Source organism: Lissotriton helveticus, chromosome 2_1, assembly GCF_964261635.1.
Source record: "Lissotriton helveticus chromosome 2_1, aLisHel1.1, whole genome shotgun sequence".
NCBI lineage: Eukaryota > Metazoa > Chordata > Amphibia > Caudata > Salamandridae > Lissotriton > Lissotriton helveticus.
In genome coordinates, this window is record NC_136059.1 from 1,968,933,618 (window position 1) to 1,968,961,326 (window position 27,709).

General features: G+C 45.7%; 1 protein-coding gene across 1 annotated transcript in view; it reads right to left on the reverse strand.

Moving 5' to 3' along the window:
• The window catches only part of IQCM (IQ motif containing M), a 1,609,700-nt gene that overhangs the window by 202,316 nt on the left and 1,379,675 nt on the right, over positions 1 to 27,709 (reverse strand). The window lies entirely within an intron of this gene.

A 27,709-nucleotide genomic window follows, 5' to 3' on the forward strand; every position in this document is an offset into this window, starting at 1 on the left:
TCTAAAACTCAGCCAAATTTGCCAGAATTGGGCACCCAGATTAAATGAGTTGTCTGGGTGAGAATAACAAACAGGAACTACTATTTTAAGAATGTAAGCTGATGAGTGCCAAGCAAGATAGGAATATGAATGTCTGATGGCATTGCTATAACGAGGGGGCTGATGATTATCGTGAAATTGCTACTGTAAGAAGTTCTAAGCTCCTGCTCCACCTGGCACATTTGAGAGGACCTTGGTACATGGCCAGAGAAGCAGACACACATATAGACGAGGTTGATTATTTAGCGCAGCCACAGGCTCTCTGCATGTTCTTAGGGCTTGAAAAGTCTGCGACTTCCACCTGCTGCCATCCCGCTGCGGTGTGCATTTGCTATGTCAGAGAAGCTTGCCCATTCGCTGCCTGTGATGTGTGTGAGCGAGGTTTACACACTTTCCGAACTGTGACTGTCCTTTTAGTGATTTATGCTTGCATTTTTGCTGCCTATGTTCTTTTGAGGAATGTTTAGCCAAATATTGCCTGAATTGGATCTTGTAGTTCTTCGTTAAATGTAAAGCTTGCATTGCTATTTCCCCCACCGTATCTATGAAAATTGCATGCAATTTTCCCATTGTCTCTGGTAAAGTGTGTTCTGCACCAGTGTCATCTAGCCGGCTGGTTGATCACAGACAGACATGTCAGCTCTTGAGCTACACAATCAGTATTCAAAGATGTGGCATACAACTTGCACACAGATTTGTCCAGCAGGTACATTTACCCTCTGTGATATATAACCAGACCTCAAATCTTGGATATGCACCTTGGACAAAGATTTCTAGGAGAAGTGCTCCAAAAGCTCTCTCTGTCATCCCAATTATTAAAAAGGATACCCTACATGTTACATACACATTGCTGAATCAGACACATTGAAATCCTGAGAAATGTTAACATGTTTGGAAACTGTACTTGTACATTGTACACAGACCTCTGCGGCATGTGCATCGATACATTTAGTATTTTTTATCTAGATTTTAATAGCACAGCTCTCGAACATTGCTTACAATATATTTAGAGTAGGCTTTTGGGCCAGTCTATTTCAGGTGCTGGCTGGAGACTTTGCCAATAACAGTTTGGTTTAGCCCAAGGAGTATTTCTTTCTCACCTGATGCTACCAGAGACTAACCCACAGATGCATCAAGGCCAGATTATGCAAATTCCAAATTGCGAAAAATACCGAATCGCAATTTAGAATTCGCAGAATGGGATGCATCAAGAAAAGCTAATAAAAAAAGCGAATCGCAGTCGGCCGCAATTGCCGATTGTGATTTTAGCAAAATCGCACAAAAATCGCAGAATCGCCTGTTTCCCTTGTTGAAATTGCGATCTCGCAATTACCGAAATCGCAAATTGCGATCACGCTAATTGCGAGAACGCAAAAACGGGAAGTCGCATTTTGAGCACAATGATGACATCACAACCAGAAAGTAGGCAGTTCCCTCACTCATTCAGAACACAGAGCCTGAGAGTGGAAGAAGCACAGCCCAGAGCTCCACAAGACACATCCTGCAGCACCACAACAGGACACACAAACCAAAACAGAATGTCCGCAGGAAGCAGCAGGAAGCAGTGCACCTGGCAGAAAACGCAAAATAAAATGTTCTGAACAGGAGTTGGAGTTCCTCATAGAGGATGTAAGCAGGGACCATGACAGGCTGTTTGTCAAGGAATCCCAGAAGGTGCCTGAAGCCGACAAGAGGCGCATTTGGCAGCGCATCCGGTCCAAGGTGAACTCTGTTGGAGTGACCCAGCGCTCCATTGATGAGCTGAAAAAGAGGTGGTATGATCTCAGAGGTCGTGCCAAAGAACGCATTGCTGAGAGGCTGGGGGAGCAACATGCCACCGGAGGAGGAGACCCCACAGTTGCGCCCAACACTCCCCTTGAAGACCTGATGGAGGACACACTCAACCCTGCAGCCTGCGTGGGGGTCACCCGGCTGGACACCTCCCGACCCACCCAACAATCCCAAGGTAAGTGCCATGCAACTGCGACCCCGTCCCCTAACAATGCCCATGCCTCCAGAGCTAGCCATTTAATAATGCAGGCCATGCACACCTGATATGCCATATTGCATTGTGGGACCTGTAGTGTGACAATATTTCCCAGATAGCCACACACAGCCAGACCTGTCAAGTGAAACATGTCCCTAAAGCAAGTCAGGGAATGCAAGCCTGCATGCATTTTGCAACATCCCATGTGCAAGATACATATCATTAATCATGCACCCATTTACATCACAGGTGCGTCAGAACAACCCAGCACAGACAGCGAGGCACTCCAGATTGAGGAGAACCCTGAGGAGACCGACGGAGAGGGCCATCCTTCCCCACGACCTGGACCATCACAACCACCAGCACCAGTACCACCACCTCCCCATGTGGACAGGGCCACCCCTGCAGCCACAGGAGGACAGCAACCACCCCATGTGACACCCATGGCAGTGGTACAGGCCACACCACCGCCCAGGAGGCAGACACGGCGCACAGCCACTGTGCGTTCACAGTCAAGCGGACTGATGAGGCAGCAGCGCAACGTGTCAACACGCGCTGGCAGGGGGGAACATGTCCAAGATCCTGGGCTGGGCATAGAACGCCGGATGCTTGCTGTCCACCAAAAGCAGGCACGGCACATGGCAGCCATGCAACTGCAGCTTTATAAGACAGCGCGCAACGTGAGCCAGCTCACGGAAAGCGTGCAGGTGCTGACGACTGCTGTCAGGGAGAACAGCCAGATCATGGTGTCACAGCAGGACATCACCCGCCGCCACCACCACCAGCTGCTGACCCGCCTGTCAGCATACACCAGATCCAACCATCTGATTAGTAGTGCTGCCTCCCAACTTTCACGCCGGTCCCTGGCGATTCAAATTCAGATGGTTCAATGTTGCCAGGACGTCGCCAGGGCCTTGGAAAAGGTCACAACAGCTGTCCAGAATCAGCAGGGGTGTGGCCATGACCAAGAAAGGGGGGGATGATGCCAGTGAGTGCACATCAAGTCTCCGGTGGTAACCGTACGCCGCCGCAGCACCAGGCCCAGTGCAGCATGACGGGCCAATACTGGCAAGGAGGACGTGGAGAGGTGACTGGGTGCGTCCGGCCGGAGGTGCCAGTGACTCTATGTACTCTAGCAGCAGTGCCATGCTGATAAGACAAGCACGCCTGCTTCGCTATCATGAGGTTGTATGAGGAAATACAGTTGTCATGTATTGTGAAAAAATAATTTAAAGAAATATTATTGTGCAAAAAACAATAAGAATTCATTTCAAACGTACATCTGACTCATGTCATTATTTCATTTGGCATGCATGAGTGCAGTGTTGTGTGAGGGGTATGGGTGCACGAGAAATAGTTCATTGTGATTTGGTTGCAGCGCCTGTGTCCTTCCACAGGATTCTCCCCGCGTGCATGATGCACATGTGCAGGTGGGTGGTTGTCCCCCTCCGACTCACTGCCAGAGATCTCCACAGGTATCCTCCGCTTGGTAGCAATATTGTGGAGTATGGCACACACGGCCACGATGCGGCAGCACACCTCAGGCTGGTATTTGAGGGCCCCACCAGTCTTATGTAGGATGCAGAATCGGCTCTTTAACAGCCCAAATGTCCATTCAATGCAATTTCTAGTGCGAATGTGTGCAGCATTGTAACGCCGTTGCTGTGGTGTGGCAGGGTTGAGGTATGGGGTGAGGAGGTACTCACGGAGGCCGTAGGCGCTGTCACCTGAATGAAAGGAGTAGAGGGTCAGTGCCTGTTATGCGCAGCTACATAGTCTCGTACTGTATGTGGGCATGTGTACTTACCTAGGAGGTGTCCTTCACCATGGTCACCCCTGGCCAAGCGGGTGTGTATGCCACTGTGCCGGAAGATGAAGGAATCATGCGTGCTCCCCAGGTATTGGGCCACTATGTCAGTGATGATTGTCTTTGCATTTCAGACCATCTGGATGTTCAGTGAGTGGTAGGACTTGCGGTTCCCGTACATGTACTCTGTCTCAGCGGGTGGGCTGATGTGAATGTGGGTACAGTCAATGCATCCAATTACATGGGGAAATTGCGCAATGTTGTAGAATTGAAGCTTTGTTTGACTTAAGTCCTGTTGGTTGTTTCAAAAGGTTATGTAATGGTGTATCCGGGTCAGAATGGCGTCCAGGAAACTCCGTAGGCAGTGGGACAGTGTGCTCTGGAAGATCCCCCCGCATATGCAACTATCCCCTGGAAGCTTCCAGAGGCCAGGAGGTGCAGGCAGCACAGGACCTGGACATGGGTGGGCACGGCATTGGTCCTCCGTGTTAGGTGCTGCATCAGGAGGTCAAGGTCATCGATGAGCTTCTTAATCATTGCCCCATTTAGCCTGTATTTGGAGTAGATCTCCTCATCAGTCTGGCCCAGGAGTGTTATCTGCAGCCGGAAGATGCGCTCCTGAATCCTGCGTTGGTTCCGGGCTGCACGCTGGAGCCTCAGCCGCCTTGCCACGATGTATAGACCTGGCATTGTGAATGTCCTCATGCTCCTACTGTATCTCCTTAAGTGTGTTTGTTTTGTCCCGCCCGTTTTTACATTTTTCTTTTTTTTTCTTTTTTTCCAATTGAACTTTATGGTTACCACCTGTTTTGACTTCTCCTTAAATAGCGCCTCGCTAATAGCGATTTTGTTTTTTTTGCTAATTGCAATTTTTGATGAATTGGATTTGCGAATATTTTGAGAGTTCACTAATTATTTCGCAGAATCAGTGGAACATCGCTATTACAGAATCGCAAAGGGGGTTCCACGTTGATTCTGCAAATTTAATTGCGATCTCGCAAAATATTTTTTGTGAATTCGCAATTTGGTTGGTTTTTCAATCATGAATTGCGGGAACATAAATTGCGATCGCAATAGCTGTTTCGCAACTATTGCGATCGCAATTTTGGTTGATGAATCTATGCATAAATTTCTGCATGGGACGATACTTTTTGAGAGAAAGCTCTCTTTGCCTACTTTTGGTTGATCCATCCTGTTGGACCTGGCTTTTTTTGCAGAGGCTCCCCATGATTTTTGCTTTCTGGTGCTGAACCTGTTTGTGTTGGCATTTGATCTCTACATTTTTTCGCCGCTAATCAGTGGTTAGGTGCTTGTGCTCTATCCCTTCCCTAAACGATTGTACAATTGGCATGTACCGATTGGTACATTTAATGTACTCGTAAGTCCCTAGTAAATGGTACAAGCTGTACACAGGGCCTGTAAATTAAATGCTGCTAGTGGTCATCAGCACTCTTGTGCCACCCACTAAATTAGCCTTTTAAAACCGATCTCAGGTTGCCACTGCAGCCTGTAGTGCAGTTTTAAACTATCATTTCGACCTAGCAAAATAAACATTTTGCAGGCTTAAACCTTCATTTTTAATACTTATGAGTCAACCCCTAAGGTAGACCCTACAGGCTCATATGGCATTTTATTTAAAAGTAGGATATGTGTGTTTCAGTTTACATGTCCTGACAGAAAAGAACTCAAGTAGTTTTTCACAATTGTAAGACCTATCCCCTCCTTTGACTAACACTGGTTTACCTTATAACAGTTAATACATGATAGCTTTGAATTATGAGCAAATAGAGAAATGCGGTTTACACTCAAATACATTGTATTTTAAATCCTTCTTTAACTGTAAAATTGGATTTTAAGTCACAATTCTGAAAATATTTTTTTTTAAGAAAGAAACAAGTTACTTGCCTGTAACTATACTTCTCCCATATTGGTAACTTTCACAGATTCACATGCTTGAATCATTCCCTGTTGTCACATGGGAGTCCCACTGTAAAACTAGAAAGCAGTACATGTTAAAGATAGCCTAAATAAAGGGATGTATTATGATACAACGCATTCTGTTGCAATTCATGCCTTTACCACACATGCATTACAATATGAATGCCAGAACCATACATAACCTTTACCATGCACTTTTTTACAACAAATATGCCTTTACCACATAAGCCTTGACAACGAATTTCATAGTAAAAGCATAACTGTTAAAGGCATATGTGTGGTAAAGGATTTTCCTGACCCCTGCCCAGAGTCCTAAAAGCAGACACCTGCACGACACCCGCAGCCCCTGTAAAAAATATCCGTCCCCTGCCCTGAGTCCTAAAAGTGGACCCCTGCACGCCCCATCTGGACATCTGCCCTTGTAAAAACGACACCTCCCCTGCCATTAGCCCTAAAAGCGCCCCCCCCTACGCGATGCCTCCCTTGGCCCCTAGCCCTTTTTAAAAATACCCACACCCAGCTTAAAGCCCAAAAACCTTAGCCCCTGCCTCAGGCCCAATCCCCTTACATCTCCACGATGACCAGGCAGCACTTCTGAGGCGCAGCGCACATTGTAAAGACGAAGCAGAAGGGTCTCCCCGTTTCCTCTAACAAAGCTGATATCCTTCAATACCGCTACCACACATATACCCTTACCACCAGTACCACACCTATACCTTTACCATATATACCTTTACAATGTAATTCGTTGTAAAGGCAAGCATGGTAAAGGCATATACCTCGTAAAAAAACATGTGGTAAAGACTAAGCGTTGGAACGATGCATGCATTGTAACGCATGTGTGGTAAAGGCTATGCATGATAACTGCTGCACTGTAATGGCTGTTTTCCATATAAAGGCTAGCAAACATCCATTTTAATAACTTATCCCTATCAATTCAAAAGAAACAAACTCCAGCCAATCAGGCTGCAACACCCTATGAACACTCCCCTCAGAGGCTTCTTTCCTTTAAATTTTTGAGCACCATTGTGAACATGACATGGAAACAGTGAAAAGCTGAGACTCCCAGGGGAGGAGGGTGGGTTGCATGTGAATCTATGAAAGATACCTGTTAGACCTGGCATCATTGGTGTGGGATTCCCCTGTATTTTGCCTTTGCCTCTGGTGTTTTTGCTGTGTGTTCGCATTCGTTTTGCTGGTCTCAATGCTTTGGGCTCTTGGCCACTGCTGTTCAGTGCCAAAGTGTAAGTGCTCCCTTTGTAAATTATTACTATGGATTGCTGCTTCCATGATTGGCATATTTGATTTACTAGTCAGTCCCTAGTACAGTGCACTGTTTGTGTCCAGGGCCTGTAAATCAAATGCTGCTAGTGGGCTGAGCACTGATTGTGCCACCCACATATCCACCTGTAAATGTAACTCAGGCCTGCTTTGCAGAGCCTGTGTGCAGTCTGATACTGCCATGTCGACCTGGCAAGTGCACCCACTTGCCAGGCCCTAACCTTCCCTTTTCTTACATGTTAGTCACCCCTAAGGTAGGCCCAAGGTACCCCTGTGAGCAGGGTGCAGTGTTTGTGAAAGGTAGGACATGCCCTGGTGTGTGTGGCATGTCCTGATAGTGAAATACTGACAAATTAAAATGTTGTTTTTCACTATTTCAAGGCTACCTGTTCCCCATAGGATAGAATGGGGAGTTTGCTTATGCTGTCTTATAAACATAATTACCCCTGGGAACAAGGTAGGAAAATAAAGTTTAGTATGCCTGAAATCAGAATGTTAAAATGCATCTTTTAGTGAGGGTGATTTTTCCATTCTGTGTTTGAAAATACCACTTTCAGAAAGTAGGTATTTTCTTGCTTAGAAATCCAGTGTGCCACTGCTAGGATGTGTATTGACTGTCTGGCTTTGGGGTGACAAGGGCTGAGGAGGTGCAGTGGCTCCAGAGTGTCTGGATGGGTCGGGCTGCGATGAATAGACCTGGGCTGCATTTAAAGTAGGGGGAGGAGATTTCCTTTCACCTGAATGAGCCTGGTTTGCCTTCCACTATGCTGTGTCCACCTCCTGCAAGAAAGCTGCACCAGAGAGGACATAACTGGTTTTTACTGAGCACAGGTCTTCTCTGCCACCACAGAACACAGGATTTTACTGTATAAAAAGAGTGTCCCAGACACCAGACTTTTAGATCACTTCTGATAAGCAAAAATAATCTTTGCCAAGGAGAAGAGCTGGAGAAACTGAGGAGGAATGCTGCCCCTGTGCTGTTTGCTATCTGGGGTTGGCCTGCAGTGGCTACTGTATGCCAAGGAAAGGGAAAAGGACTTTGCTGTTTGCTGTGTCCCCTCCTTGAGAAAGATCTCCAAGGGCTTGAAGAAGAGCTTGCCTCCTGTTCTGAAGTCCCAGGCATACAAAGACTTCACCACCAGCTTCCCTGAACTTTCTTGCTTAGAGTCTTGACCTGCTAAGAGATGCCTGCTGTTGTTTTGGACCTCTGGAGGATGTTTGCTGCTGGGAGCTGAAAAAGTAATGCAACTTAAAGAAACGTGACGCATCCGCACCTGTTTCTGATGCATCACCGAAGAAACTTACACAGCGCCTGCCCCCGACTCGAGAAATCGCTGCATTGAGTGCACCAGTCTCCGAAGTCTGAGATCACCACAACGATTCCAAAGCAAACCCTGCTGTGTGGCTGCAAGAATCCCAGATCATCACATAGCATGAAACCGCCAGGTCTGTCGCATTGTTGGGGGACGCAGTACGAAACCGATGCATCACCCCCCATGCAGTAGGAAACCAGTGCATCACCTCTTTTCCAGTAAGGAACCGACGCATCACCTCCCCTGCTCAGCAGTAAAGAACTGACGCATCTCCTCCGCCGGAGCAAGGAACTGACGCATTACCTTCCATGAGTATAAGGAACCAACGCATCACCTTCCATGCAGCCCTTTTTGTTTGTGTGTATGATGCATCCAAGGGACTTTGTGTGAAAAGTGTTGCATCTCAAATTTGCTTTGAACTGAACCATTTCTACCATTTGAAAGTAATATTTGTATTACTGCATTGTGGATTTTTTTTGTTTGGTCTCGTTTTGGTTTAGATAAAGACTACTTATTTTTCTAAACTTGTGTGGTGTGCATTTGTAGTGTTTTCACTGTATTACTGTTTGTGTTCACCAATGCTTTACACAATGCCTCTGAGATAAGCCTGTCTTCTCATGACAAGCTACCAAGGGGGTGAGCAGGGGTTATTTTAGAAGTGTATCCCCCTTACCCTGACTAGAAGCAAGGGCCCCTATCTGGAAAAAGGTATCTACCTCTGCCAACTAGAGACCCCCAATTCTAACAATACCAATACTGGAGAGCTACAGTTACAGGTAAGTAGCTTGTTTTGGCTTGTGTCTGACCACATTCAGGATCTAAGCCTCCCTTCCTGTTCCGGCTCTCCTTTGGCCCCATGTCCACCAGCGATTCTTCAGTTGTCTTCTGCCACCATAGCTGGATATCTAACTATGATTTTTAATTAAATGTTTCAGCAAGGATATTTTCTTAAAAAATGGAAAGTAGCGTACATTTTACCTTTGTTCATAAAAACACACATTAATTTATTGGTTGCAAGCAATTATCATCCCATCTCCTGTCTTCCTTTTTCATTGAAGATCATAGAAAAAGCTACTCACAAGGAATGGACTCACCTCTTCGAATCCATAGTTTATTGGACCATTCTCAATTCGTGGCTAGCACAGCTGTGAGCCTGCTTTGATTACTGCTTCTGCGAATTGAGATCAATTCTGGAAAGCAGATACCCTGCAACACTGATTTTACTGAATCTTTAGGCCACTTTTGACATGGTCAATCACAAGGTTTTGATTGACAGTGTCGGGTTCTTGGATATAAGCAGCACTGATCTGGCATTGCCGTCATCCTTTCTTTCAGAGAGACAGCAATTTGTATCAATTGACAGCTTTCTTTCTTGCTCTTTCTCTCTTCCTTGCCGGGTCCCACAGGGCTCATCATTGAGCCCTACCCTTTTTAACTTATATGTTGCTTCCAGAGCTATCCAAATTTAAAAAAAATGGTATTTTGGTTGCCACCTTACGGATAAAACCCAAATTGTTCTTTCTGTATCTGGAAATCAGCAGGAAACGCCTGCTAATTTTCAGCCACGGCCGGTAGTAGGTGTAACTGCAGGGCGGTGACGTGGGGAGGGAAAGGGGCAGAGTGGGGGGTAGTAATGTATGGATTACGGACTTTAACAGGTAAGTAAACATATAAATAAATAAAACGAATTTCGTTGTGTGCACTGCATCACCAAATACGATGCAGTGCGAGCAACGCCATTCGTTTTATTTATTTATATGTTTACTTACCTGTTGAAGTCAGTAATCCATACATTACTACCCCCCCACCCTGCCCATCCCCCTCCCCACGTCACCGCCCTGTAGTTACTCCTACTACCAGCCGTGGCTGCTAATTTTCTCAGCTGCTTGAAACATATTACTAAATGGATGCAAAATAATTGCTTAAAGCTAAATTCCAACAAAACTGAAGTTCTGTTGTTAGGCAACAAAGGGCATCATTAGGATGGCGGGCGGACTTTGTCCACCCGCCATTCTGACGTACTAAGGGACCGCCCGCCATTAGTGCGGCGGTCCCATGGGGGTGATTCGGATCCGCCCACCACACTGGTGGGCGCATCCTGCATTTTTAACATTGCGGCTGGCGTTGCTTCAGTAGCACATGCCGCAATGCCAAAAATGCATGTTGTGCCACCCGACACCCTGGGGGCCTGCAACGGGCCCCCAACTTTAAAATCTGCATGCCTTTCCGTGGTGGCAACTGGAAGGCTGCCTCCCGCCTGTATCCTGATATGGATGGTGGTGTCAAGCAGACACCGCCACCATATTAAACCTTTTTCCGCCTGGTCGACTTGTCGACCGGGCGGAAAAGCGGAGGACAGTCTTCCCGTCAGCCGCGGTACCCCCCGTCATACTAATATGGCAGGGCAAAATGGGTGGCGGGTGGGGAAGGATGTTGGGGGGATCGCCACCGCCATGCGGGCGGTGACGATCCGCCCTACATCCTAATGGACTCCAAAGTTTCTTTTTGTCTCCAAACTGGTGGCCACCTGAGCTAGGTAATAGTCCTCTTCCAGCAGCAAAAGTGAAAAATCTGGGCGTTGTCTTTTTTTTTTTTTTTTTTTTTTTTTTCTTTGACAACCATCTGTCATTTGACAAGCAGGTGAACACTGTCACTTCCTCTGCTTTTCTTACTTTAAAAATGTTGAGAAAGATCTTGCCTTTTATTCCATTTAATTTGAGGAAATGAGTGGTAACTACTCTCATCCTTTCTAAAATTGACTGTAGCACTACCTTCTCCATCAATCTCTAGAAACGCTTACTGAATTAGCTATAGATGCTGTAGAATGCTGCCTCTTGGCTGCTGCTCGAATAACTAAGTACCAGTCTGCCTCAAAGGCGTAGGTCCATCTTCATTGGTTGACAGTACACAAGCATATAGGTTTCAAGGCTTTGTGTATTGCTTTCAAAGCCTCGCATAATGTGGGACCATACTATTAAAAAAAGAAATGTATCTGGTATGTGACTCCTAGGCCATTGCGCTCCTCACTAGCTTTCAATCTTACCGTTCTCAAATTTAAGTAAGCCTTTGAGGGTGAAAGAAGCTTTATTCACAGGACAACTAAAAGCTGGAATGCATTGCCACTCCCCTTAAAAATATGTCCTTCCTTGTCCTCCTTCAGAAAGAATCTTAAAACCTGGCGTTTTTTAATTTGTAGATCCACATTTAGGTTGCTTTCTTCTTAGTTACAAAATCATAACATAGATACATAAATAATTTCATTTCATTATATACAGTTATTAGCAAGCATAACGTCATAGTGCATGATAGGATATAACGTACACTGTGAGCTCACCTTCACTGGAATAAATGGCCCAATACCACTTATCCCACTGTAGCATCCTTCAACACTGTCGAATTTAGACAGTTATGCTGAATGAATGTGTGTTCACTTCTCCACATTACTGCTCTGCGGATATCCTCTATAGACAAACAGCAAACAGAGATGTAGCCGTCGACACACATCTTGTGCAATATTCTGCAAAGATCTTGTTTATGAAAGAATTGTATGGCAGCAGAGATCCATTGTGCTATACCTTGTTTAGAGAGTGGGAAACCTTTCTTGAGGACTCCATAAGCCGCTTTCAATTGGTCTGATTCAGGAAACTGCTGTGTTTGCTCTAGGTAAACTTTCAAGCACCTCGAGAATGTAAGGTCCTTTCTGCTACATTCCATGGATTTGGCAAGAATGTCCTCAAAATACTGGTTCATTTAAAAGAAAGTCTAATGGTACCTTTCAGAATGTATTTTGGATGTGTTCTTAATATTACTCAATAACTTCTAAATTGTAAATAGGGCGCCTTAATGCTGAAAGTTTGTATTTCATTTACTCTCCTGGCTGTTGTTAGTGCTAACAAGAGCTCCACTTTCCACCACTGGAACTTTATTTCTGCCTTATGACTGTGCTTAAATAAGCTTATCATTATTTGCAAAAGTATTGTGTTCAAACGCCAAATTAGGGGAATATGCTCTACTGGAGAATAAACTCTAAACAGTCCCTTGAAAAACTCTTTGATGAACCTGCTTGATCATAAAGATTGTGACGCAGAAGATTTCCTGTAATGGGATATGGATGCTAAATGCACTCGGACAGCTGCATGCTTGAGAACTGTTTGTGCCAAATGTAACAAGTGAGGTTGTATCACCTCTGCTGAGGTTGTAATGGGATGAATTTGTGACTTCTTACACCTTAGGCAAGAACGCTTCCATGAAAAATCATGTTTTGTTTGTACTTTTTCTGCTCTGGTTAAAATTTCCTTACATTCTTTTAGAATGCTAAAATATGCAAATCCATTGTGTTCAGGAGCCAAGCTGACAAGTGTAAGGATTTAGGATCTGGGTGAAGTATTTGCCATTGATTCATTGTTAGCAGATGAGAAACCAGTCGTAGTTGGATGTGATTTTTCTCTGATAGGAAAGTAGTTCTGTGAACCAGTGTTGTCTTATAGCTACAAGAATAATCCTCCATGGTTCCACCTTCATTTTGCTGAGAAATCTCCGCAGCAGAGGTATCGGAGAAAAGACGTGTAAGCAAAAATTCATGACCATGCTATAGAAATGCATTCTCCCATAACATTGGTTGTAGATTCTAGCTTGCTTAGAACTGGCATTTTTGATTTTTGAGAGTCACAAAGAGGTCTAGGTTTTGTTTGCCCCAGTGTACAAAAATGCTATACAGGATCTCTTGGTTAGATTTCCCATTAATGGGAGGAGTTCCTCAATCTGCTTAATGTGTCAGCCAAAGTATGGTGTCTTCCGAGTACATGCTCTGCTTTTAGAGCTATTTGATGTTGTATTGACCATTCACATATTCTTTTTGCTTCCTGAGATAATGCTGGAGAGGTGGTACCCACTTGTTTGTTAACGTAATGCATAGTTGTGGTGCTGTCTGTTTGTATAAGTACCATTGAACCTTTTAACCTCGAGAGGAGCACACTTACACCCAATGCTACAGCTTTGAGCTCTAGGAGACTGATATGTAGGCTTTGTTGATGTGCCTCCCATTTGCCATTTATTTCCGGATCTCGAAGATGAGCTCCCCAAAATTCTAAGGATGCATCTGTAGTAATTACAAAATGCGTGGCCTGATGTTTGAACGTCAGGCCTGATGAAAGATTTGTCTCCTTCGTCCACCATGGAAGAGCCGCTCTCATTTTGGAATCTGGGACCATTGCTTGTCCAGCTCCTCCTGAAAATGTTGCATTCGAAGGCAGCACAAGGCTACTAGAGGAATGCACGAAGACATCATAGGAATTTTAAGAGGAGAACTGAAACAGACTTTTTCTTTGTAGCATGCTTGCCAATATTAGCTTGCTTTGTCATTCTTTTCTACGGTACACCTTGTGTTCTACAGTATCCAGGATAGCACCTAGGAACTTTATCTTCCTGGAAGGTTGAAGAACTGATTTCTGTATGTTCAATAAGGCCTGATTTAAAAAAAAGATTCAGACATGACCTGGTTGATTTTTTGGTGGCCTGGTGAGAATGTGCCTTTACCAACCAGTTGTCCCGATATGGGAAGACTTGATGACCTTTCTGCCTTAAGAATACAGCTGTTGGAGCAAGGAATTTTGTGAAAATATGGGGAGCTGATTTCAGGCTGAATAGAAATACTTTAAACTGATAATGGCTGTTAGCTACAACAAACTGTAACATTTTTGATTCTTTGGATCAATTGGGATATGAAAATAAGCCTCCTGGATATCTAATGATATCATATATTCTCTGTGATTTAGAAGTTGAGGATGTCTTGAATCATCACCATGTGAAACGTTTGTTTCCTTAAATATTTGTTGAGAGTTCCTAAATCCAGAATGGGTCTCTGCAGATTTTTTTCTTGTCAAAAGAAACCGGAATAGAAACCCCTTCCTTCCTGGTTTCCAGGGACTCTTTCTATATCTCCCTTGCTGACAGGCACGGCCCGTGCAGGGCGTTATACCGGGGCGGTGACGTCAGGCGGGGGAGGGTCAGGGTGGGAGGTTGTAAAATGCAGGATATGGACTATTACAGGTAAGTACCGAAAAAAAAAAATCGTTACCTGCGCTGCATCGCCAAATGTTTCGGTACTTACCGTGCCTGCTTGCTGAGCTTGGTTAGGATTTCTAATTTCAAAAGATGAAGATGCTTCTGGGATGTTTTTTGAGGTGGAGTAGGTGGCAGTTTTTGGATAAACTCCAATGTATGACCGTAGGTAATCAGGTCTAAAACTCAGCAATCTGTTATTGATTCCCAAAGTGGTAGGTGATGTGAAATTCACCCTCAGAGCAATGATGGGGTTGTCGTAATTGGCATGGCCGCGTTAGCGATTAGCTGAAACTACACGCTGTCCTCCTTAACTTGGCTATGTATGAAAAACGCCATTTTGAATGTTGCGGCGGCCATCTTAGACCATAAGCGGCCTCGTGGCCGGCGTGCCCCTTTAGTCCGTTGTCCGTTCCACTGACCACTTCAGTCTGCCCAGCAACAGGCTATTGTTAGTACTGGTCAAGCTTGCACATGCGCAGTCCAAACTGACCAGTAAGCCTTCAGGAATGTGCGCCAAACTGACCAGCGGAGTTGTGCCCCCTCCAATGAGCTGGCAGTGTTCCAAAACATGACCATATATGTATATAAATGTGTCCTAACTTGTGCCGCCTACCTTTTATTGCCCCAAAACTGTATATAAATTGGGGTCACACCGGTGTTCGGTGTGATACCTCTTGCATTACCGAAGGGTGCTGTTTGAGTGTACCACCACCCCATGGGGTCTTAATAAACCTGTTCTTTGCCTTTTACAGTTTCCGTGCCAACAGTTCTTGAGTGTAAGTGGGTTATCTTCGGTGCATGTAGGCCTTGGGAACCCTGATTACTACAAATTGGCGACCACGAAGGGACTCATCGGTGACTCGGATGCCCGAAGGAGAGGTCGTGACGAAGGCTTGGAAACTCGCCATGGACGCGCGCTGCCACGAGTGACCCGAGTCTTGGCTCCCACGGTGTTTCTTCCTTTCCTTCCGATCTGACCTTCCAGGTGGCGCCGGTCCCCGACTGAGTTTTCGATCGTCTGTGTTGCCGGGAAAGTGCCGTTTGGCTGATTTGATCACAAGACCTTGGCAGTTGGAATCTGGACATTTGAGAATTTGGGTAAGAGTTGTGTTCGGTAAGGTAGTCTTCGGACGCTTACTGAAGTTCTATGATTTGTGTTCGGTAAGGTAGTCTTCGGACGCTTACTGAAGTTCTATGATTTGTGTTCGGTAAGGTAGTCCTCGGGCGCTTGCCGAAGTCCTACGATCTGTGATTTGACTTGAGTTAGCTAACGTTTGTGAATTTGTGATCCTTTGAACTTATATGTGTAGTGCACTTCACATAGGCAGGCATGTAGAGATGTTTCTCTAACTTTGTTTTTTTCCTCTGAGCGGCACAGTTGTGTGAAGTACTGTAAGTGCCATTTTTGTACGGTGTCATGCTTTCGTGATACTTTTTGAACATGCCTGTTTTTAGCACACTCCGAGGGATGTGCTGTCTTGGAGAGGGTACCACAATTAGGTTAGCGGAAGCACAGCCGGCTCCCCCAGAGGGAACACCAAATCGCGAGATGTACATCAAACTTGGCCTTCCCCCTATTATGTACAGTAAATTATGGCATAAGTACACAAAGGCCGATCCTGAATTGCAATGGCCTCTACATGGGTCATTCGATTTACGTAAAGTACAGTTTGTAGAGCAATGTTTGTTTCAACGCAGGTCTAGACAAAACATGTTTGATTGTGTGCGAATGTGGGAGAAAGCGGTGCGTGAGCGTATGAAGCGTGAAGTTGCCTTGGCGGACAAAGAACAGCGCAAGGCTGTTCGGGATAAGGCTTTGCAGCTTGAGGAAAAGGAGGCTCAGGAGAAGAAAGAGAGGGAGGAACGGGAACGTAAATTGCAAACGACTGGTCAATTTCCTATTCGCCGACCGCTTTATCCTGTCCTTAATAATGAATTTGATGATTTTTCATTGCTAGATCGGTCACCGCCTCCGTACGTTTCGCCGACGGCTCCAGCTGAAGATCCGGGAGATGATGGGCAGGATAAGTCGGAAAAGAAAGGTGTATCCGCTCTCAGGTTTACTGCGGAGAGGTCCGCACATTTACGTAGTTGGGCTCGTAAAGTGAATAAGAACTGTGTTTCTCAGTCTGAGGTGATTGCAGAGAGGGGTAAATGGTCGGAACTTGAATTAATGTACTTTTTGTCTAGTTTGGCGGATGAAGTTGTTGCCGCGTATCGTGATCTTTCAGATACGTTAGAACCTAAAGCTTTGTCAGTGCATCATGAGAATTTGGATAAAGGTTTATTTGATCTTGCAGATGTCGATGACCTATTCAAGCAATTGATCCAATTGCGAGATGAAACGACCAGATTACGGGAAGAGCGGAAAAGGAGGCAAAAGGAGGCCGAATCGGCGCCTGATGAGCAGATTAAGGAGTGTTCTCTCCGGGGTTCAGATAAGAGTTCTGCGTTGCATGTTATGCCTATGCGTGAAGCCGCGCCCTTGTATGTTCCACCCAAAGGGGAAGGTACAGATGATGATAAATCGTCAAAGGATGCGAAAGGGTATTTTGTATATAATTGGGTATACACGCCTTGGAATAGAGCAGATGTTATGGCATTGAAAAATTCTCTACCTGATCTTCGAAAAAATCCGGCGGCATTTTATGAAGGGGTGGAAGGGGCTATTTCGTCGTGTGTGATGACTCTTGTGGATATAGATTTGTTCTTTGGGTTAATTTTACCACCTGATATGTGGAGGCAGATTCGTAAAAATAATGATGAAACAATATTGGGGGGCACATGGAAAGAAATAAATGCTGCCGATTTAGATAGGGAACCGGCATGTAAGCCTTGTCAGTTAATTCTAGATCTTCCGGCAGCTATTTTGATTAAATTAAAGACGCTTGTTCCCTCTAAAAAGATCGATTGGACTATGCTAACGTCGTGTAAACAGAAACCCGATGAAACGGTTTCAGATTTCTTTACACGTTTTGAGGAGGCATTCCATGATTACAGTGGTCAATCTTTAACAGACGATACGGGTCGACATCTGTTTGTAGATAAGTATGTGGCTAATCTCCTACCGGAGATTGCAAAACGATTGAAGTCGAGTGAGAGTTCCTGGGCCACGGCGACCCCAGCGTCTTTGTTAACTATGGCTCAGTACTATGAGCGGCAGGAATTGGAGGCTAAAGAAAGTGTAGAGAAAAAGGCGAAGGAACTGAAAACGAAGGTGATGTTGGCGCAGGTTCGGGGAACACAGGGTAGAGGGAATGATAGAGGTAGACGAGGTGAAGGAAATACGTCGTATGGTCGTACGGACATAGCGGGGGATCAGTGCGCTTATTGTAAGGAGTTTGGGCATTGGGCCGAAGATTGTCCGGTACTTCGCGAACAGCGTAGTCAGCGTGGTCGAGGAGGTGGAAGGTCGAGAGGAGGTTATGCGGGAGCGAGAGGTGGCGGAAGTGATCGTGGAAGGGTTGAGGAGAGGGGCCGTGGCCAGGATGAAAGTAACACGTTTGATAGGCGGAATCAATATCAGATTTCGGAGGGTGAGAATGTGGAGCATCAGGATTATGTGCATGCATAGGACTGCGTAGGATGGGGTAAGGAATCAGTTGAAGTGCCGGTAGATCAGCAGGGTCCATATGTAACAGCGGGTATTCTGGGTTCTACTGATCAATTTCTAGTTGACACAGGAGCTACACGTAGCGCTTTGTCAAAAAACTTGGTTCCGAGGGCTCCCCTGTCTGGCGAAATGATTACATGTGTAGGGTTTGATGGCACACCCTCCCCCAGCCCATTGTCCAAGCCCCTTGCACTATGTCTTGACAAATACTTTAGTTTTGGTCAATTTTTGTTATCACCCCATACACCAGATAATATCCTGGGTATTGATTTGCTTAAATATTTTCGAGCAACGATACGTTGCGCTCCTGAGGGAGTGAGGGTTATCCTGAATGACAATTATCCTGACCCCGACAGGTTTTACGCCATCTCAGATATTCCAGCCTTGGCCTCTCTGCCGCATACGTTATGGGCGACCTCAGATACGGATGTGGGAGAGATGCGTATTCCACCAATACACATTACTGTTAAGGAGGGGGCCCCTCTACCACGAGTACCACAGTATAAGATCTCGAGAGAAGGTGAACTTGCATTGACACATATTGTTCAGGATTTGATTTCTGCAGGGGTTGTGGAGGAGGTCCCTTATAATGTTTGCAACAGTCCTATTCTTCCGATCCTTAAACGAGATACTGACGACAAAGTCTATCGCTTTATTATTGACTTGCGAGAGATCAATAAAATTGTCATTCCCCAATACCCGGTGGTGTCCGATATTACGACAGAATATTACGACTCTGCTTACGCTGGTCCCACCCACGGCCACCACGTTTAGCGTAATTGATTTAAAGAATGCGTTCTTTTCCATTCCTGTTCATTCTGATAGCAGATACTTGTTTGGCTTCACGTTAAATAATAAATCGTATAGATTTTGTCGTGTTCCCCAAGGTTATACTGAAAGCCCTAGCATCTACAGCCAGGCTTTGAAAAGGCAGCTAGATTCGTTTAAATTGCAGTCTGGCGTTGCTCTCATCCAGTACGTGGATGACCTTCTGCTTGCTGCTGACACTTATGCACAATGTGAGGAAAGTACACTTGCGTTGCTTTCCTTTTTGGCACAAACCAACCATAAGGTTTCGAAAACGAAACTCCAATACTGTAGACCTCAGGTGACCTACCTCGGTCATCTGTTGTCTAAGGAGGGGCGTGCATTAACATCTGATCGAATTCAAGCAATTTTAGATACACCAGTCCCCCGCACGCAGAGAGATGTACGTGCCTTCATAGGATTGACGTCTTTTTGTAGACAGTGGATTATGGGTTTTTCACACATCATAAAACCCTTGCTAGCATTATTGTCCAAAGCTACACCAATGCCTCTAGAATGGACAGATGATTGTCAGAAGGCTTTTGAACAGTTGAGACAGGCCCTTTGTTCTGCACCCGTGTTAGGCACACCAGACTACACGAAACTTTTCACATTGTACGTGCACGAGAATGATGGGTGCGCGTTGTCAGTGTTAGTGCAACTACACGGGGATAAGCAGAGACCATGTGCATACTTCTCTGCCATTTTGGATCCTGTAGCACGAGGGTTGCCTGGGTGTTTTCGAGCGGTAGCAGCAACGGCAGTGGCCATACGACAGAGTGAGGGAATAGTGTTATCGCACAAGCTGCTGGTGTTAGTTCCTCACGCAGTAGATGCTCTGCTAAACCAAACAAAGACCCAATACCTCACGAGTGCACGGCTAACGGGATACGAGCTGACACTTTTGGCGCCACATATTACACTAAAAAGATGCGCTACCCTGAACCCTGCCACTTTATTGCCCTATCCGGCCGAGGAGGGTCAGGAAGAAAAACATCATGATTGTGTTTTCCTGACCGAGGAACAGACAAAGGGTCGTGTTGACTTACAGGATGCGCCACTTCCAGATGTGGATGGGGAACTGTGGGTTGATGGATCGTGTTTAAGGCTGCCAGATGGCACGACTTCCGCAGCTTATGCGATCACGACACTTAAGACAGTGGTAGAAACAGCTAGGATACCACAGAAATCGGCTCAGGCAGCAGAGCTGATAGCTTTGACAAGAGCCTGCAAATTGAGTGCTGGCCTATGTGTGAACATATACACAGACAGCCGGTACGCCTTCGGAGTAGCACATGACTTCGGGCTACTCTGGAGGGAGCGTGGGTTTCTGACATCACATGGAGAACACATTATGCACGGAGAGCTAGTGCGTGATCTCCTAAATGCGTTGCTTGGCCCAAAGAAAGTAGCGATAGTAAAATGCAGTGCTCATAAAAGGATCACGGATAAAGTGGGCCAAGGAAATGCCTTTGCAGACAGCATAGCTAGACAAACGGCTATGTCCCGAACTAGCTCCCCCATGTATGTGATACAATCGCAGGCTGAGCGATGGAGTGATGCTAGAGCAGAAATATTGGACATTCAAAAATCAGCTACTGAATCTGAACTTGCGGCATGGGCAGCAGATGGGGTACTAGATGACGAGGGTTGTTGGAGAAGCAAAGACATAGAGAAATGGAAATTGCCTGCGGCTTACTTGCAGGCGATGGTCCAGATGACACATGGACTGGCGCATGTCGGAGCTCTTGCAATTACTCGGCTGTTAACACGAGCTTGGGAACATCCTGAGATCGCTAATACTGCGAAGAGAGTAGTGCAGACCTGCCTGGTTTGTTTACAACACAATCCCGGAAAGGGGACCCATACTCCGAAAGGAGGGTTCGTTCCACCTTCTGCACCATTTGAGGTACTCCAAATGGATTACATCCAACTCGAGCGCTGCAACAACCTGAAGTATGTCCTAGTGGTGGTATGTGCCTTTAGTAAATGGGTTGAGGCCTTCCCCACGAAAGACAATACGGCTTTGACAACAGCCAAGGTGTTGCTTAAGGAATTCTTTCCTCGCTTTGGAGTTTGCAAATTTCTGTGGAGCGATAATGGGCCTCATTTTGTCGGAAAGATTGTGGAGTATGTACTGAAGGGGTTAGGGATTCAGCAGAAGTTCCACGCTGTATTCCACCCGCAGTCGGCAGGTCTGGTTGAGCGGTACAATGCTACGTTGAAACTTAAGCTGGCCAAAATTGTGGCATCTACATCGTTGAAGTGGCCAGACGCTTTGCCGCTAGCACTGCTCTCTCTTAGATCAGTACCCCATTCACAAACTGGCCTTACCCCCTATGAGGTGGTGTTTGGGCGCCCCATGAATATCTGGGGAGTGCCTAAGCCGCGATTAATACATGATGTGCCTTGTGTTATGATGAACGACTATTTGGCACGATTAACAAATGATTTACTCTCTATTCATCAACAGGTTCGAGAAGCGCTCCCTGACAACTCTACTGGAGAGGGCCATGATCTCCGTCCTGGGGATCACGTCATGATTCGGTCGTTTGAGAGAGCAAGCAGTTTGGAGCCCAGGTGGAAAGGCCCCGAACAGGTCCTCCTTGCAACCCGAACAGCTGTACGAGTGACCAACAGGAAGCGGTGGGTGCATTCGACACATTGCCGCCGTGTCTCTCCGGATCTGGTGACCCCTGCTGTGCTGACCGACTACAAGGAGATTTTGGAGAAAGAAAAGAGCCCAGCTGTGACGTCGGCCGAAGTTGAGGGAGCCTTCCCGGACCACGCTGTTGCCGGACGAGAGCGCTACAACTTGCGTCCTCGATAAGAAGATTTTTTGTATTTTTTAATGACTGGTTGGTTACCGCTCCAGGGTTATGAAACGGAAACCGGGAATTCCAAGGGGGGGGGATCAGTTCTGCCAGTGTAGCGACACCCGTCTTGGCCCGGAGAAGAAAACAACGGCTACCTCGGAGTTCAGCACCGCATTTTTCTTTTTTTTTAGGTATACACGTACGTGTATCTGAGGCTCTGTGAACAATTTGTGCTATTTGAGACTTTTGCACGAGTATTCCTGAACTATGGAATCAACGGCATCACGAGATAAACGAATATTGGGTGCCTTTCTCTTTGTTCTGACTATTGTGGTGATAGCTGTAATAGCCTGGGTAGTTGAACTTGTGGTGCCTGTACGTGAACATTTGCTGCCGACTACCCCGGCTCCATCTGAACATTTTCACTTTACATTACCCTATCACGAAGAACGACATCGGCAAACCTATCTGAATAACAGTTTTATTCAGATTCTTCATCACACACATAATATGACTAATACCTCAAATTGCTGGGTGTGTGGGATGTTGCCAGGGCACCAGAAAAGAGGGGGCACCCCACTCATTCCACTCCCGTTTTCGCACAATGGAGCATGTAACGCCTGGTACACCCTCCTCTTTACCTTGAGATGGCCAACCAAAGGGGGGGTGCTTTTCCGTTTGAACAAAGTATGCACCCATGACAAGGATGGGTTTCCGCGGGCTGAGGGTACTCGATTTGAATGGGAGGAGTACAGGCCTGATAATATGTCTGCCCCACGTGTGTACAACAACCAGAGAAATGTAAATGTATCCAGCGCACATGTTATTAATGTTATTGCCACTAAAGCCGATTTGTGTATTAGGAATAAGGGTTCGATTGCAGTGGGGAAAAGCGAATGTAACACTACCCTTACTTTTGATAGTCCGAATGGCATCTCATTTGTAGCATCACGAAACACGTACTTCATTTGTGGAACGAAGGGTTACCATCAGCTTCCATTGGGATGGTTGGGCACTTGCTATGTATCGTTTGTGCTACCTCCTGTATTCATTGCCCCACCAATGTATCACAATGATTATACTTTGTATCATGATTTCGTCCTGAATAGGGTTAAACGGACTGTTGTTTTGGATGACATAGACCAAACCGATACTGCTTTACAACAGTATGTGGACTTCAATTTGGGACTATTTTCCTTCGTGGGGGCTGCACTGAACAGCCGGAAAATAAGACGACTGACACGTGTTGTTGAGGCTGTAGCGAATGACACTGCCATTGCCTTGGGAAACATCACTGAAGAACTACAGATTTCTAGAATTGTTACGCTCCAAAATAGGATGGTGTTGGATGTAGTTCTGGCTGATCGTGGGGGGGCATGTAGAATCATCGGAAGCAGCTGCTGTGTATACATTCCGGACAATTCTCCATCTGTTTATGATGCCATATCCAAGCTCCACAAGATCGCAGCTGAGATACATCCGGACAATGGAACTTGGACACTTTCAGGATGGTTCTGGTCCATGCTTGCTACCTGGGGCTGGAAACTGTTGACAATTCTATGTATAATCGTGGGAGCAATGTTTTTCATATGCCTATGTATTCAATGTGGCCCAGCCTTATGTTCTATGTGTCTATCCGCTTGCATACCATCAAGACGAGCTCTTGCTCATGACAAAATGATGCTTCATAAGGAAGTAACACAAATAATGTTAATAGACATCGAGGACGAACATCCTGATTATGTTCACTATGAGGTAGATTCAGCAAAACGCTAAAAGGGTCGTCTGTCGTAATTGGCATGGCCGCGTTAGCGATTAGCTGAAACTACACGCTGTCCTCCTTAACTTGGCTATGTATGAAAAACGCCATTTTGAATGTTGCGGCGGCCATCTTAGACCATAAGCGGCCTCGTGGCCGGCGTGCCCCTTTAGTCCGTTGTCCGTTCCACTGACCACTTCAGTCTGCCCAGCAACAGGCTATTGTTAGTACTGGTCAAGCTTGCACATGCGCAGTCCAAACTGACCAGTAAGCCTTCAGGAATGTGCGCCAAACTGACCAGCGGAGTTGTGCCCCCTCCAATGAGCTGGCAGTGTTCCAAAACATGACCATATATGTATATAAATGTGTCCTAACTTGTGCCGGCTACCTTTTATTGCCCCAAAACTGTATATAAATCGGGGTCACACCGGTGTTCGGTGTGATACCTCTTGCATTACCGAAGGGTGCTGTTTGAGTGTACCACCACCCCATGGGGTCTTAATAAACCTGTTCTTTGCCTTTTACAGTTTCCGTGCCAACAGTTCTTGAGTGTAAGTGGGTTATCTTCGGTGCATGTAGGCCTTGGGAACCCTGATTACTACAGGGTAAACTCTTGTGTAACCAGCGCCTACATCCTGTCAATGTCTTCTTGAGTCTTTACCTTGAGGACCTTGCTTTCTTCTCTGCAGTGTCTTGTGTAAGCTTCGATGGAGGCGGTCTCTGTGGGCATTGCAGTTGAAATTGTTGTTGGGTAGGTTGGTACATTTAATACCTGTATAGCTGAAAACTTCCCCTGAAAGAAAATTGCCCTCTTCCTCTTGATCCACAAAAAGGTAATCTTTCGTATTGCAACATACCCAAAAATCTTGCAGTATCAGTATCTAATTTTATTGATTTTTGAAGAATCATTAATAACCTTCTCAGAAACAGGAGTATCTTTGGCTTTGAGCTTCTGAAGCCATATTAAACAATCTCCCTTCTCTGTATTTTAAGTTTTTGATTGAAAAAGTACGACATATTTTACAATCCTTTACCTTGTGAGATGGGTAGAGGCAGTAGATGCAGTTTCTTATATTGTTCTTCAGAATACAGTCTCTTTTTCCACAGGTTCTACATGGCCTGAAAAGTCCTTTTTAGTAAGTTCTGACAACATAGGTTGCCAGTTTTTCTCTGACATTTAGTAAAAGTATAGTTCCACTGAGCGATGGCTCAGGGGAGACTCTTTCACATGACGTGCAGTAGAAAATCTGAAGGAAGGAAGCCTCCGAAGGGAATGTTGCAGAGGGTGCTGCAGCCTGATTGGCAGGAGGTTGATTCTTTTTAAATGATAGGCAAAGGTTTCTAAAAGTGAATGTTCTCTATCCTTTTTCTAAGCTATGTTTGACATGGTACTTATTTCTAGTTTTTCCGTGGGGCTTCCCTTTCAATGACAGGAAGTGATTGAATCTATGAAAGACCCAAGACTGGAAAAGTTGCCATTTTCTTGTGCTAACCATTTGTGCTTTCTGCAAGTGTCCAGGACCACATGACTGTGAATGACTCTGCTTTTGGAGTTAGTGTATTACATCCAGACAGTAACATTAAGGGGGCTTAGGTGTGGGCAGGGTAAGCCATCCTGGCAGGATGGCTGGGGAGGAGATGTACACAGCTCCACCACTTACATTTCAAAGAGTTATGCCTCCTGCACACAAAAAGGAATCGAATACTAGGTCTTTCCTGTCTTTTGTCACCCCAGACAGTTTGGAGCTTGTCAGGGGAATACCTTTCTAGGACCACGACCATATGTGGGGGTAGGACAGGGACCAGATACAAATATAAATATTGGACCTCCAGATCCAATCTTCAGAACACTTCTGGACCTCTGGACATTACAGAAGAAGCACTAACCTGGTGCTAAGGACTGCCTGCCTGCCTGCTTACCTTCATCCCAGTTTAACCTGAGTGACTCAAAGTGTCAGTTTTCTGAGCTCCTGTTTAAGTTACAGGGTCATATGAGGCCTTCCTACAACTGCCCAGCTGACCTGCATCACTGGTCCTTTCATGGACCTGTAACTGGACCTGTCTGGGTCCTGCTGGCCTCTGCTGGAGTGAGTTCCTGATCCCCAAGAGGTATCTCCCAGTTCCTGGACCCTTGGGTGGCATAATTCTGAGCTCATCAAAGAAGAAAAGGAGAAATCCTGAAGCTTGGGCTCTTGCTAACAGGTGACTTTGCGCCAAGGCTCAGCCATCGATGACAACCAGCAGTGTGAAGCTCTAATGAGACTAGATCTTCACGCTACAGGGACCACCAGCGACGACAAGCAATGTGAGATCTGCACTGTACACTAGAGCAAAAACAGACTGCAGTGACCGGCAATGCAAAGCTCAAGCAACAGCAGTCAGCGACGCCAGACTGGCTCTTTTCACTACTATGATGACAGCTTGCATTGCCCAGACTGCTTGTCGTACTACAGTGATGACCACCCAGGGCACTCTCCCTGGTCTTCGTGGCAAATGGAACTCTTTACACCAGACACATACGGTAACTCTTCATTGGGACTAACTTGGTTCTTGTATCTGACCCTCGCTCCATCGCATTTAGACTGAGCTTGTGGCTTTCTCCCGGTCTAACACACCCAGATGACAGCGAGCGAGTCTTTCTTCCTTTCAGATGCTATTTTCACTTGAAACTTTAAAATAGAATATCTCCAGTTCCACTGATTGGACTTCTGTCGCTCTGGTATCATTGTATTTACTAAAATGTACTTTATTTTCCTAAATTGGTTTGGGATTGTTCTGATTGCTTTTTGTCAAGCTGCCAGAGGGTTAGACACAGATTAGTTTTGTGACAATTGTGGTTCACCCTGACAAGGCTTGTGGTGGTTCCCTGCGTGGGGCTTCCACTACCCTTAGCCAATAACCTAGGGGCTAACTTACAAGCCCGTGCGCCACCCGTACGTCACTTTTCCCATGTTAAAAATTACGCAAAAGTGGCGCTAGAGATTGAAAATAAGCACCATAGTTTCTTACACTTCCTGTTTATCTTTTACTGTTCCTTATCCTGCTCCCTCTTGTTCCTCCCTCTCAGCCTCCACCATCCCCCCTGGGCATTCCTCAATGCTCTTCCCTCCTTCTCCATGTGCTCCTTTTGATCCAACTCTTATCACCACCTTAAAACTTCTTTCCACCCCTCCCCTCTCTTGTGCACTTCTTGTAACTCCTGCCAACCCTTTCTCATTCTTCTGTGTGCTCATAGGGATTCCCTGCCCCCTTAAGTTTCCCTGTCTTCCCCTCTCTCATTACCTCATGCGCTCCTTGCCACTCAGTATTGGTCATCCCCTCATTTCTCCCTTCTGCTCTCCTTTCTTCCCTATGCACTTCTTGTTACCCCTGCCTATATCGTAGCCCCATCTACTCCTCCCACCTTCCCCTGTGTGCTCATTGTCACCCACTGCCTTTTCCTCCCTATTGTGTCCCCTTCACCACTTCCGGCAGTTTTTCAAAACTGCTGTCCCTACCTCATAATGTGTTTCTGTTTGATAGAAGCACAATGTGGGTTACGGATTCCTAGTCTTCAATAATGTCCTCCTTAAACAAGGGTGTCTGTCAAGCAAGCCTTCTTTATAGTCCTTCTTTTCATTCTATAACATAGAAACTAAAAAAGGACTGCAAGCAATGCTCCCTTGCTATCTGTCCTTAACACCTTGGGTGCTTGCCAGATTCTTCCCCTGTGCTGGACCTTAATGTAAATAGGTGTGGTCATGACGAGCTTAGCTCGTCATGAGCACCCTAGAGGCATACCTCATGACGAGCTGAGCTCGTCATGAGCACGGAAGGGGCTAATAATGAAATAGAAAGAAATATAGATCTGTAACAAAAACAAGGGGGCCTTAAAACAGTCTGCAGTTCATTTGTGTATTGGCTAGCTTTATTGAACGTGTTTACGCTGCATGCGTTAGCGCCTGAAACACATACCTATTTATTTTGCCAATGACTGTTCATAACTGTAAGGGCGTCCTCATCGATTGTCAATTTTGTGCATTTGGTTTTGTGGATTAGTAAGGGGTTGAATTCAACAAGGAATCAATGTCTGAAAGAATGATATATGAGTGGATGAGTTTGTCTGGCTAGGTAGATAAATGGGTAAATGCAAGAATTATTCAATAATCCATGCGTTCAAGCACCCAACCATTCATTCATGTAGTCTCTCATCCATCTATACAGCCATACATCTACTCACCTATCCATCAAGTTTGTCAATCAATAAACAAGAACATTAATTTATCAAAGAAATCCAGACGTATTCG